This window comes from Coenobita brevimanus, chromosome 27 (genome assembly GCF_032717465.1).
Source record: "Coenobita brevimanus isolate Jiangsu-jjx chromosome 27, ASM3271746v2, whole genome shotgun sequence".
Lineage (NCBI taxonomy): Eukaryota > Metazoa > Arthropoda > Malacostraca > Decapoda > Coenobitidae > Coenobita > Coenobita brevimanus.
The window spans coordinates 11,162,650-11,176,475 of record NC_136980.1 but is presented as its reverse complement, the minus strand read 5'-3'; positions in this window follow the sequence as shown (position 1 = coordinate 11,176,475).

Sequence of the window (13,826 nt, the reverse complement as noted above, 5' to 3'; positions counted from 1 at the left end):
CTTAGCTTGGCTGCAACGTCCAGAGTTTAATGACTAGTTAATCCCTTAGTCCCCAGAGTTGCTATGTGAGGGATTTTGCTGGAAAGGTGCTAGGCGCACTGCCCTCCGCCTGTCGGCTCATAGTCGCGAAGCTCGTAGGTCCCTACCTGGGGGTTCCCATCTTTATGAAAGGTTGAAAATGCCCAGTTCCGTCCCATATTGAGGATACGGGGCACAAAGAGGTTAAAGAATGACAAGTTTGTCGGTGTTTAACCCCTTATTTCCCAGAGTTGCTGTGCAAGGGATTTTGCTGGAAGGGTGCTAGGCGTACCGCCCTCCACCTGTCGGCTCATAGTCACGAAGTTCATAGGTCCTACCTGGGGGTTCCCTACTTTATGAAAGGTTGAAAACACCGAGTTCTGTCCTTTACTGGGAACACGGGGCGCAAACGGGTTAAAGGCACCTCAAAGGGAATCAAAGCCCATAATATGCTCAGTTTGTTCAATATGTGTACCTTGTTGAAAGTCAGGCATTGAGAGACATGGAGACACAGCAGGAGGATGTCAAGAACAGTGCAAGAGCAGAGAACACCAAAGACCCTGTCTTAATGGGGTGCCATTGCACTTGACATCTTGAAGGCTTTCAATCGAGTCTGGCATAAATCTTTAATTTCCAAACTGCCCTCCTACGGTTTCTATCCTTCTCTCTTTGCCTTCATCGCTATCTTCCTTTCTGGTCGTTCTATAGCCGCTGTTGTAGACGGCCATCGTTCTTCTCCTAGTTCTATCAACAGTGGTGTTCCTCAGGGCTCTGTCCTATCACCAACTCTCTTCCTTTTATTCATCAATGACCTTCTAAGCTGTACATTTAACCTTAGCCACTCATACCTGATGACTCCACCCTTCATCTTTCCATTCGGTTCCCGTAATGTCCATCTCAGCAGTTACTTCAACAAACAAGGCATGAGGCTATGGCACACCTAATGTCTGAATTGGCTCATATCTCTGACTGGTGTAAAAATAATCTGGTTGTTTTTAATGCATCTAAGACTCAGTTCTTAGACCAATCAACCAGACAAAATCTTCCACAGGTATACCCTCTAATGTTTAATAATATTCAGCTTAATCCTGCATCATTCTTGAAAATGCATTGGGTTTCATTTACTTGGGACTTATCTTGGAAAGATCATATTACATCTCTTGTAAAATCTGCTTCCAAGAGATTAGGTGTGCTAAGCTGACTCCGTTCCTTCCTTACCCCTGCACAATTTTGACTCTATACAGGGGTTTTATCCGCCCCTGTGTGGAGTACAACTCTCATGTGTGGGAAGGCTCCCCACATACAGCTCCTCTCAATAGGGTGGAGTCAAAGGCTTTTCGTCTCATTAACTCTCCTCCTCTTACTGACTCCCATCAACCTCTGTCTCTTCGCCACACTGTTGCATCTTTATCTCTTTTCTATCGCTACTTCAATGGTCACTGCTCCTCTGGACTGTCTGCATGCATTCCTCCACCTCTATGACGGGTGCGTAGCACCCGTCTAGTAGCAAACTCTCATCCCTTTTCTGTCCAACTCTCTAATGCAAGAGTTAACCATTACTCCCAGTCCTTCATTTATGCAACAAGTCAACTCTGGAACTGGCTCCCTCTTTCTGTATTTCATGCTTCCTATGATCTCCAGTTTTTCAAATGCAGTGTGTTCAGGCATCTCGAAATGATCGGATCTTGAATTTGGCTCTCTCTTGTATTTTGTTTTTCTCTTGGAGGGAAGTGTTATTGCGGGCTCATGGCCTTTGGTTCCATCTTCCTCGCAAAAAAAAAAAAAAAAAAAAAAAAAAAGTCTCTAGCAGTTCTACGACCCCCACATCTCCCCAGTAAGCTGGTGATAGGCAAGCAGTGGACGTCACAGCAGTGCATAGTGCAGTGTCCTGAGAGTCAGAGCCGCCCAGTCTCCTCGCAGCAACGACTCCATTTTCTCCACTGGGCAGTATTTCCTTTCTGTTTTCTGGGTTTAAGAGTATTAGCTAGCATGGTTGCATGAGTGAATGATTACTTGTTTAAGTTATCTTTCTATATAAGAATTCATTTTGTGTGTAATTATTAGATTTACTGTGTTTTTCTCTCGTGTTTCATTTCTCCATACTGTGCTTACTTTGATTTACTTGCTCCCAGTTTGCACAAACTTTTCTTTTATTAATAAGACTGATATTTAAGCCAGCCCTTATATTTAAATTCATACATCTGTTTGGGCAAGCTAGGAATTGGCGTAAGCAAGAATCTGGCGTTATTAGTATAATTAATTATTGACTGTCATGGATAAGGGCACTTTCTCAGAGGCCAACAGTTCAGCATTCGCGAGTGATTAGTCTCCGCTGTGTCCTGATGAGAAAGTTATGACACTGTCATCTTTAGAGAATCGGCGACGTAAGCAGCATGTAGTAAAAACTCAATACTTTAATTTTACAAGTCTATCCCTCTCGTGTCAGTGGCGATTTTCTCTTTTCTCCAGTAAGTAATGGAGATATATTTCTCTTCCCATCGTGACAACTGACGGCTTGTTGACAGTTTATTCTTATTTCATTTCCCCATTGACATCTGGCGACCTCATTCCTGGATATTAACTCCTAGCAATAAAGTTATTAACAAAATAGTAATAAATTCACTCACTCATAGCTAGTTATTAGTTTTAATAATTAAAATTTACAGGCACTAGCTTATGGGTTGTTGTTGTTCCTGCTTTATTAATTATTAGTAAAAGTCTTTTACTAGCAAGTTGTAAATTTTTTTCTTTCCTTACCTATATTCTTAATTACCTATATTCTTAATAATCAATTATTATCATTCGAATGCGATACAGCAGTCAGTATATCTGTCTTTAGTTCACTCAGTCTCACTGAGTTAGCATCATGGCTGTAAACTCATTTATAAAGGAAGCCAAGGATACGAGGCTTACCGATCCCCAGGAAATTAAAGACTATGTGCTCTCGTGGAACACTTATGAACAGCAACCTTAGAGTGATGCCCGTGAATAGCAAAAAGTTCAGGGCGAACACAAGAGACAACAGTGTGAGGAACGTGGGAGAGAACGCGAGCATGAACATGCTGAACGTGAGACACATCAGCAACACAAGTTTGAACTACTGAGACTCAAGCAAGACTCTTTGGCTTCCAGCACATTTGCTGCAGCCGACTCTAGCTCTGTGAGAACTCTCCCAGCACCTGCTTTGGAAACCCGCGCCTCAAGCTTCCTTTGTACTAAGAAGGTAAGCGAATCGAGCCGTTCATAGCTCTGTTTGAGGACAGCGCAGTTGACCAGCTAGGTGAGTCAGCTAAATGGAGCCAATTTCTTAGCTTGTTTGAGGGCCCCATCCTTCATATTCTCCAAAGAATTCATGGAGACTCTCTTGCCTTTGAGATGATGAAGGCTGTACTCATCAAAGCATACGGTCTCACAGTTGATGATGCCAGGAGTCAATTAATAAGGGCGCATCTCCAAGAAAAGGAGACTGCTGTCCAGTTCCCTGACCATCTCACCGCATATTTAGATGAGTGGATGGAGAAAGACGAGACCCCTCGCATCCAAGAGAGAGAATAATTAACCTTATGCAGTTTACTGGGAAAAGTCATGGCCCACTGAGCTCATTGTTCAGTTAAAGCTCTGTCATATAAAGGATGCCTGCCAAATGGTGAAGAAGACTGATGCATTCTCCATCACGGACGGAAACGAAACTTTTTTTTTTTATGTAAGGAAGAAGGAACCAAAGGCAATGAGCCCGCAAAACTGTTCCTTCCAAGAGAAAAACAAAATGCAAGAGAGAGCCAAATTCAAGATCCATTCATTTCGAGATGCCTGGACACACTGCGTTTGAAAGACTGGAGATCATAGGAAGCAAGAAATACAGACAGAGGGAGACAGTTCCAGAGTTGACCTGTTGCAAAATGAAGGACTGGGAGTAACGGTTAACTCTTGCATTAGAGAGTTGGACAGAAAAGGGGTGAGAGTTTGCTGTTAGATGGGTGCTACGTGCCCGTCATAGAAGTGGAGGAATGCATGCAGACAGTTCAGAGGAACAGTGACCATTGAAGTAGCGATAGAAAAGAGATAAAGATGCAACATTGCGGCGAAGAGACAGAGGTTGAAGGGAATCAGTAAGAGGGGGAGAGTTAATGAGATGAAAAGCCTTTGACTCCACCCTATTGAGAAGAGCTGTATGTGGGGAGCCTCCGCACACATGAGAGTTGTACTCCACACAGGGGCGGATAAACCCCTGTATAGAGTCAACAATTGTGCAGGGGCAAAGAAGGAACGGAGTCGGCTTAGCATACCCAATCACTTGGAAGCAGATTTTACAAGAGATGTAATATGATCTTTCTAAGACAAGTCCCGAGCAAATGAGACCCCATGCATGTTCAACGAAGATGCAGGATTAAGTTGAGTATTATTAAACATCAGTGGTTATACGTGTGGAAGATTTTGTCGGGTTGATAGTGCAAAAACTGAGTCTTTGATGCATTAAAAACAACCAGATTATTTTTACCCCAGTCAGAGATACGAGCCAAGTCAGACATTAGGTGTGCCATAGCCTCATCCCTTGCCTGTTGAAGTAACTGCTGAGATGGACGTTGTGGGAATCGAATGGAAAGGTGAAAGGTGGAGTCATCAGCGTATGAGTGGATAGGGTTAGACATACAGCTAAGAAGGTCATTGATGAATAAAAGGAAGAGAGTTGGTGATAGGACAGAGCCCTGAGGAACACTACTGTTAATAGATCTAGGAGAAGAACGATAGCCGTCTACAACAGCGGCTATAGAACGACCAGAAAGGAAGCTAGAGATGAAGGCACAGATAGAAGGATAGAAACTGTAAGAGGGCAGTTTGGAAATTAAAGATTTATGCCTGACTCGATCGAAAGCCTTTGAGATGTCAAGTGCAATAGCAAAGCTTTCGCCAAAGTCCCGAAATGAGGATGACCAGGAGTCTTAAAGGTAGGTGAGAAGATCACCTGTGGAGCGTCCCTGACGGAACCCATACTGACGATCAGAAAGAAGGTTGTGATAGGAAAGATGCTTTAAAATTTTTCTATTAAGAATAGACTCAAAAACTTTTGAAATACAGGATGTTAAAGCAATTGGACGATAGTTAGAGGGTTGGGAATGGTCACCCTTCTTTGGGACTGGCTGAATGAGAGCAAACTTCCAACAAGAAGGAAAGGTACAAGTTGACAGACAAAGGCGAAAGAGTTTGCCTAGGCAGGGTGTAAGCACAGAAGCACAGTTCTTGAGAACAGGAGGGACTCCATCAGGGCCATATGCCTTATTAGTACTTAGGCCAGCAATGACAAAAAATACATCAGTTGAAGAAATTTTAACCCCTAAAACACGGGGCGTCGCGTTTGCGACGGTCGCCAAAAAGGACATAACGGCGGATCGTTGCGTTTGCGATTCGAGTTGATTTTGAATAAACGCGGGCAAGGATGTTCCAGCTGGTATTGTCTATCAGTACCACCACCCTTTAGCTACAATTAGCATACTTTACCTTTGTACTACTGACCTCCGTTGTTGCCAAGTATCGCGTTTTTCCCCCGTCCCCCCCACACCACGGCCCGGCCAGCCTGGCTGTGATACATGGCAGCACTCTGACTGCTCAGAACTGTAAATCTGTGCTCTCCTCTCACAAGCAGTTTATGCTAATAGGAAACGCTTGTTTCCCCAGTTGTCACACTAGCTTTTTTTCGCATGGTTTGCCCCTGTTTAGCGTCAGTTTACAGCAGGCTTTCAAAGTGACATTATGGCGAGTTCTAGCTCTTCCGTGTCAGTGCGAGCGGCCGACAGGAACGAGAATAAAGTGACGGGAGTAAGGCAGAATAAAAAGCACACTGTGGTGATCTTTTGGGAAGTAATATGATTGAAAATAATGTAGTATGCGTGTTTTTAGCTGTGAAAATGGAAATGTTTGTTGAGTGGCGGGAAGACCGCCGCTGCGCTGCATGGCCATACGCTTCGTTGATTTTAGCCTTATTTTCAGTGCTTATTGTACAAATACGGATTCCAAACTACCTGTACAATGTAGTATAAAGTTTACTGTGACAGAATGAGGCTGTGGTAGAGGGGAAACCGAGTTGCTGGAGGTGTGAAAGTGAAGATTTTGTTATCCAACTTTACAAGTCTCCACAAGTCCTTGGGTAGTCCACGAAGGCTCAACACCTGTCTCTGGAGAAAGCTGAATGTAAGTACTATCTGCCATACCAAGTATAATGTTCTAGGGTCAATCTCTGATTTTTGGCTAATATTTTCCTACAGGTACTCAGATCGCGATCGAACCCCGCCACCCGGGGGGGGGGGGTCGGCTGTCCATTGTCCACGCATTAGGAGTTAATGTTAGCCATGAGGAAGTCAGAGGGGGGAAGTGATGGAGGAACAGCACCGGAATCGTCTAAGGTGGAATTGGAGGAGAAAGTCTGAGCGAAGAGATTTGCTTTATCAGTAGAAGAAATAGCTAGAGCCATCAGAGTAGAAAAGAGGAGAGAAGGATGATGAGGTAAAGTTGTTAGAAAGGTTTTTGGCAAGGTGCCAGTAGGAGAGGGAAGAATTCGAGTTAGAGAGTTGAGAGCATTTTGTATGGATAAAATTATTTTTAGCAAGGCAAAGAACAGACTTAGCACGATTCCGGGCAGAAATGTATAAAAGATGTGATTCAGGGGTAGGTTGGCTCCAGTACCTTTTATAGGCCCTCTCCTTGTTGCGGACAGCATTAGAACAAACGTGATTAAACCAAGGCTTTCGTGCATTAGTCAAAGGATATGAGAAAGGAATGTATGCGTCCATGCCCGAGAGAATAACCTCCGTAATGCGCAAGGCACACCCAGATGGCTTCCGGCCATGGAAACAATAATCATTCCAGGGAAAATCAAAGAAGTACTGCCTGACGGCCTCCCAATCCGCAGCTCCAAAGTGCCAGAGATGATGTTTTTTTGGGAGGGTCCGCAGGCTGTATCGGAGTGATAGGACAGGTTAAGGTGATAAGGTTGTGATCGGAGGAGCCCAACGGAGAGAAAAGATTAACAGTGTATGCAGAATGATTAGTTGTAAGGAAGAGATCAAGTATGTTTGAGCTCTCTCCAAGGCGGTCAGGGATACGGGTAGGGTGCTTTACAAGCTGCTCTAGGTCATTAAGGATAGAAAAGGTGTAGGGTTGTTCACCAGGTGGATCAGTGAAAGGAGAGGAGAGCCAAAGCTGGTGGTGAACATTGAAATCTCCAAGAATGGAGATTTTAGAGAAAGGAGAAATGGATAGAATGTGTTCCATCGTAAGCAACAGGGCGGGAACAAGAAAGATACTGTACCACCAAGACTGGCAAGCCAACTCAGAGCGAACCCAAGCATCAAGGCCATTCTCAGAATAATGGCCACTGTCCAGACATATTGCAGAAAAAGGACCAAGGGCAGAATGTTCAGCAACCTGGCTGGAATAGATACAAGTACCCTAACATGCATCAGTATCAGCCACACAGTCAACATTTGGGACAAGCTCTTTCAGCACCATACCCCAGTGTTTCGGAGGCAGGAGGCAAATGCTGCTTCATTCCCCAACAATCGCCAGGTGGTTTCATCCCTAGCAGCACATGTCCTCCCCAGCAGTTTAGTAGTCCCCCTCAGTTGGTGAGCCCTCCTCCTCAGGTGGTCAATGCTCCAGCTCCTCAGATGGTGAGTACAACTCCTCAGGCGTCTAGTCCTCAGGGCATCACATTCATAGATTTGTGTGCTATGCAGCCTTATCAGTGGCTGGCCACTTCCTTCACAGGCCCTCCCACAGGTAACAGTGGCTTCCTTGTTAAGCGAGGGTTTGTGGGAGGTGTTTCTGTAAATATTCTGAGAGACAAAGGTTGCTCTGTCAGGCAAAGACTAGTTTGGCCTGAAGAGTACACATGTAGACAGATGCTTAGCTTATTGATGGATCAGTGAGATTATTTCCAGAGGCACTTATCTAGGTAGCATCTTTCTACACTGGCCTGACGGTAGCGTTTATCATGCCAGAGCCAGTGTTTGACGTTATTATAGGTAACATACCTGGTGCCAAAACTATCTGTGACACAGACATCACTAGGAAGTAGCTAAGATGGGGAAATTGAAAGTGTACAAGAAAAGGGAATTTCACATGCCCTAAGTGTCAGTTAAAAACACCAGTTAATTCTGATCAATATCCAGCTATAATTAAGGATAGTCCCTGTTTGTGGGGATACTTAAAGGGGCTATTCTAGTAGTAGGTAAGAACTCAAGTGAAATACGATACTCATAACTGAGTCATTATGGTACATTAAAAATGTTTGTAATTATATGTAACTGAGTTAAATCTCCGTCTGCTGAGTAGCTAAACGGCAAAGTAGGAAATGTATCTGTGTTTTGGAACCTCATTGTATGGAGCAGTCTTCTCTGTAGTCCAGAAGGGAACTGGGACAGACAGCAATACACAGTTTCACACTGTCCTAACTTTAATATTACAGATTCTCTCTGGACTTGTCTCTGCACTCCCTACTGCTATTATTCTCGTGCTACTTATCTCTATAAATAGCTGGCATAATATGAGGTCTGTTCAGAAAGTATCCGACTTCATCTTTTTTCTCTCCGATAAGTTGGAGGATAGGGGTGGGGTTTTGTGTAGCACAGTGCAGGACCTTGGTGTGCATCCGAGACTAATGCCAGCCGCCACGAGTGGCTCAGTGGTTATCAGCCAGCCTGTTTTCATGGTCGTGCACCTTACGTTCGTCGCGTTCATGCGTTCGTCACGATGAACGAAAAATTTGAACAATATTACAGCTCCAGATTCTGCTTAAATCTAGATGGTACCCAAACTGAATCTTCCTGGAAGATACAGCAAGTTTGGGGGAATGAAGCCATGGGTGTAATGCAAATAAAGGAGTAGTACAGTCGCTTAAAAAAATGGTCCAATTCCAGTCAAAAGCAAGCCACAACCTTTGAGACCATCAATAAGCAGGAATACTGAAAATGTAAAGAAAGTCTGTGATTTAGTCATGGGTAATCGTTGGTTGACTGTAAGAAGCATTGTTGCTGAAACTGAAATCAGTAATGGATCTGCTCACGAAATTTCAACAGATGATTTGGGTATGTGAAAAGTTTCCTCTATGTTCGTTCCAAAGCTCCTTTCATGTGAAAAACAAGTTCTGTGGATGAATATAGGTCAAGACATATTGGAGTGTGCAAATCGCGATCCAGACTGTCTGATGGCTGTTATCACTGAAGATAAAACTTCAATGTATGCGTATGACCCAGAAACCATAGTACAGTTGTTCCTGTGGAAGCATACGGGGTTGCCTCGGCCAAAACAAGCACGACAGGTCCCCAGCAAAGTGAAATGCATGTTGACAGTTTTTTCGACTATCGTGGTGTTGTGTAACACGAATATGCACCAGGTCAGGCTGTCAACAAACAGTACTACCTCAAGCATATCCGTCATCTTCGTGACACAGTTCGGTGGAAGAGGCTAGACCTTTGGAAAGTTGCAAAGTGGAAGCTGTACCATGACAACGCCCTCGCCCATTCTTCTCAACTGATTCAAGAATTTTTGGCCAAGCACATCCCGTAGGTCCGGCAGGCTTCCTACTTACCAGACATGGCTCTGTGCGACTTTTGTTAATTCCCCAAGCTCAAAATTCAGCTGAAGGGTTCCCACTTTGAGACAAGAGATGAGACCATGATGAATACAACAATGTACGTTGAGACAATACTGAAAACCAACATAGAAAAATGTTTCAGGAAGTGGAAAGAATGCTGGGATACTTGTCTAGTCAGAAGGGGCTTACTTTGAAGGGGATTAGTGTCCTAGCAAAACAGGTTAGCTGTTTACTTTAACCCACCCCATCCCGACGTTGTCTGGGCAGTGGTACGCCCGAGTCCCGACATTTTTGGCCCTTTTTTTTTTTTTTTGGCTCAAACATCCGCTTTTGGTGGGAAACATCGAAAATTCATAGAGAAATCTCTCACCTGAGGTTTAAAATACTCGATCTAGGTACGAGTATCTCCTTACCTGACTGGGTTTTCTAACAGGCTGGCACCAAAGAAAACGAGTTCTATGGGAGGGTAACTATTTTATCCACTCATAAACAGTATTTATTTATTTACTTGGTATGAATTTATATGTAGTACAAGAGTATATTGGTTTTCAAGCAGTAATATAGGCATTATAAGCATTGTTTCACTTACTAATCCCATCACCATTCATGACCTTTTTTTCCCACATTACCTGATCATCATTTCTGACTGTTTCTTCCTCTAATGCTATGTAAACTTTGTCCTCCACATTGTCATCGATTGGGGAATCACTCTGGCCCTGAATGTCTTTATTGGCCAGGTCACTGGTAACAGGTGAATTGCCGAGACAATGGCGTGCAGGGGAGGGAGAGGTTATGCGGTGTAAGGCATTGTCCCTGCTTGGCATCTTGTAGAGGAATAGAGGAAGGTGTCCCGTGTATACGTGCCAAAAATCACTCGCGAAATCACTCGCGAAAATTGAAAATTGTGCAAATTAGGGACCTTGCAATGTTGCCGCGTTAATTCACGTCTCCGGGATATGAGCGCACATCATGTGAGGACGCGAATTCACGTCTCTGAGGACGAGGCGGGTTAATATAGCCTAAGGTCGGATAGTTTCAGAATAGACCTCATATGTCATGCTCATTATGGATGAGTGTGAAGCATAAAAGATTACTGAGAGAGTGTAGGGAAATACACTTCTTTGATTTCCCCAGGAATGATTATTGCTTCCATGACCAAGAGCCATCTGAGTTTGCCTCGCATATTACAGAAGATATTCTCTTGGGCATGGAATCATACATTCCTTTCCCTAATCCTTTGTCTGATGCAAAACAAACAAAAATGTAATCACGCTTGTTCTAATGTTGTCCATAACAAGGAAAATGCCTACAATAGGTACCGGATCCAATCCACTTTTGAATCTCATCTTTCTATTGTTTCTGTCCAGAATTTTGCTAAGTGCATTCTTTGCTCCGCTAAAAATAATATCATTCATACTAAATGCTCTGAACTCTCTGATTCAAATTCTTCCAATTCTTTCTGGTACCAAACCAAAAACCTTTGTAGCAATCTTCATTCATCCCCCCCCCCCTTCTCTTCCTCTCTGATGGCCCTGTAGTTTTTTCTTCTACAGATAAAGCAGAACTCTACTCTGACGTTCAGTTCCACTTTAGGTGATTCCGGTGTCGTTCCTCCATCACTTCCCCTCTCGTACTTCCTCATGGCAGATATTAAATTTCAAGTGATGTACTTTTTGCTCTCACCGGCCTTAACTGTAACAAGACATACGGGCCTGATGGGGTCCCATCTATTGTGCTCAAGAACTGTGTTTCTGTGCTAACACCCTGCCTAGATAAACTCTTTCACCTTCGTTTGTCAGCTAGTAACTTTCTTTCTTACTTGAAGGTGTGCTCTCATTCAGCCAGTCTCAAAGAAGGAGGACCACTTTCAGCTGTCTTATTACCGCCTAATTTTTTAAATATCCTGTATTTAGAATATTTTTGTCTATTCTTCACAAAAAAATTTAAAGATCTTTCGTATCACAACCAGTATGCATTCCACCAGGGGAGCTCCACTGATGATCTTCTCAACTTCCTTTCAGATTCCTGGTCATGCTCCGTTTGAGACTGATGAAAGCTTTGCCATTGCACTAGACATCTCAAAGTTTTTTCATCGAGTCTGGCGTAAAGCTATATTTCCCAAACTGCCATCTTATATGCTTTCGATCCTTCTGCCTGTGCCTCCATCCCTGGCTTCCTTTCTGGTCGTTCTATAGCTGCCATTGTAGGCGGCCACCAGACTTCTCCTAGGGTCACCAATTGCAGTGTTCCTCAGGACTCTGTCCTTTCACCAAGTCTCTTCCTTCTGTTCGTCAATGACATTTTAAGCTGCACATCTAGCCCTATCCACACATTTGATTATGAATTCACCCTTCACCATTCCATCTGCATCTCACAGTGTCTGTTTCATCAGTGAGTTCATCAAAGGATGACGCCATGGCACAGCTAATATTCGACATGGCTGATATCCCTGATTAGAGTGAAGGCAATCTTGCTATTTTAATGCATCAAAAACTCAAAGCTTACCTTTTTCAACCTGTCAAAACCTTCCACAGGAGTATCATCTGACTTTTAACAATGTCCAACTCAATCCTTCATCATCTTTGAAGTCTTGAGTTTTCATTCTCTCGAGATTTCTCTTGGAAAGATCATATTACCTCTGTTGTAAAATCAGCTTTTAAGAGATTAGGTGTGCTAAGCCGACTCCATGTCTTCTTTACCCCTGCACAATTGCTGACTTTATACAGGAATCTTATTCGCCCCTGCCTAGAGTACAACTCTCCTGCATGGGGAATCTCCCCATATACGGCTTTTCTCAGCAAGGTGGAGTCAAAGATTTTTCGTTTCATTAACTCTCCTCCCCCTATTGGTTTCCTTCAACCTCTGTCTCTGCTGCACTGTTGCATCTTTATCTGTTTTCTATCGCTACTTGAATGGTCACTGCAGCACTGAACTGTCTGCTTCCATCCCTCCATCACTACAGCAGGCATGTAGCACCCTTCTAGCAGCAAACTCTCACCTCGTTTCAGTCGAACTCTCTAAAGCAAGAGTTAATTGTTACTCCCAGTTCTTCATGTATGCAACAGGTCAACTCTGGAACTGTCCTCCTGTGTCTATATTTCCTACTGCCTATGAATTCCATTCATTCAAATGCAGTGTGTCCTGGCTTCTTGAGATTAATTGATCTTGAATATGGATCTCTGTTATCTATTTTTTTCTTCCTTGGACAGAACAAAATTGTGGCCCTTGAGCCTCTAGTTCCTTTTTCCCTACATAAAAAAAAATCGACTGAACGAAATAAAATCATCTAGTAACAGCAAGAATAAGGTATAAAGCATGTGATCTGAATAGACTGATTGATATCTTCTGTTTGTGGACGTCTCTTGATGTTACACTTGGTATTTGTAGACGATATTTAATGATTAGGGAGGCTATGTGATGGGGAAGAGGTTAATAAAATGTTTACTGAACCCGTCCATTTCCAGAAACCCATCACATGGTGAGTAAATCGTCCAGAGATTGCCGGAATCAAGTAGCAACAGACATTGCAAAAAAAAAGAAACAAAGGCTAAATTACTCGTAAGAAGCGCTTTGAAAATTGGAGGAAAATAGCACATGGAATGAGAGGTAGGAGAGGCATAAAGGAAAGGAAACTATCATGAAATATGAAGGTAGAATAAATACATTGTAAGGGTGCTTTATGTGAAAGAATGCACAGAGAAAAACAAATACACAGATGATTAGGCTATTACAGTGGAACCAGGAATACGGGACTCGAACAGTGTGTGAATAATGCTGCGTCCCATTGCATTAAGGATATGTGCAGAGATCTCACAGTTTCGTACTTTCTCTTTTCCTATTTCTGTATCGTACTCCAACATTTCTTTGCGTCAATACTTATAGCAGAACATTCATATTTAATTCCTTCATTTTCCTTCGTACAAGTAGAAGACATTAGCATAAAGAGGAACAATATGATAAGAGTGAGAGACATTTGCTTCCAGGCAACAAACTTCGTATTATGAAGACAGCAGTCCACATAAAGTATCTTGAAGAGTTACAAGGGAAACTGAAAGTATAATACTTAAAACTACACCTGTAAATTTCAAATTATAACTAAGAAATGGCAGTGGAGACCATGACTTACCGTTGTTGTTGTTTGGATATTCGTCTCAGCAGTGCTGAGACACGGGCAAACAGTGAGCCCGTCAGTGGTGCACATGTAGCGCACAAGCTGTAT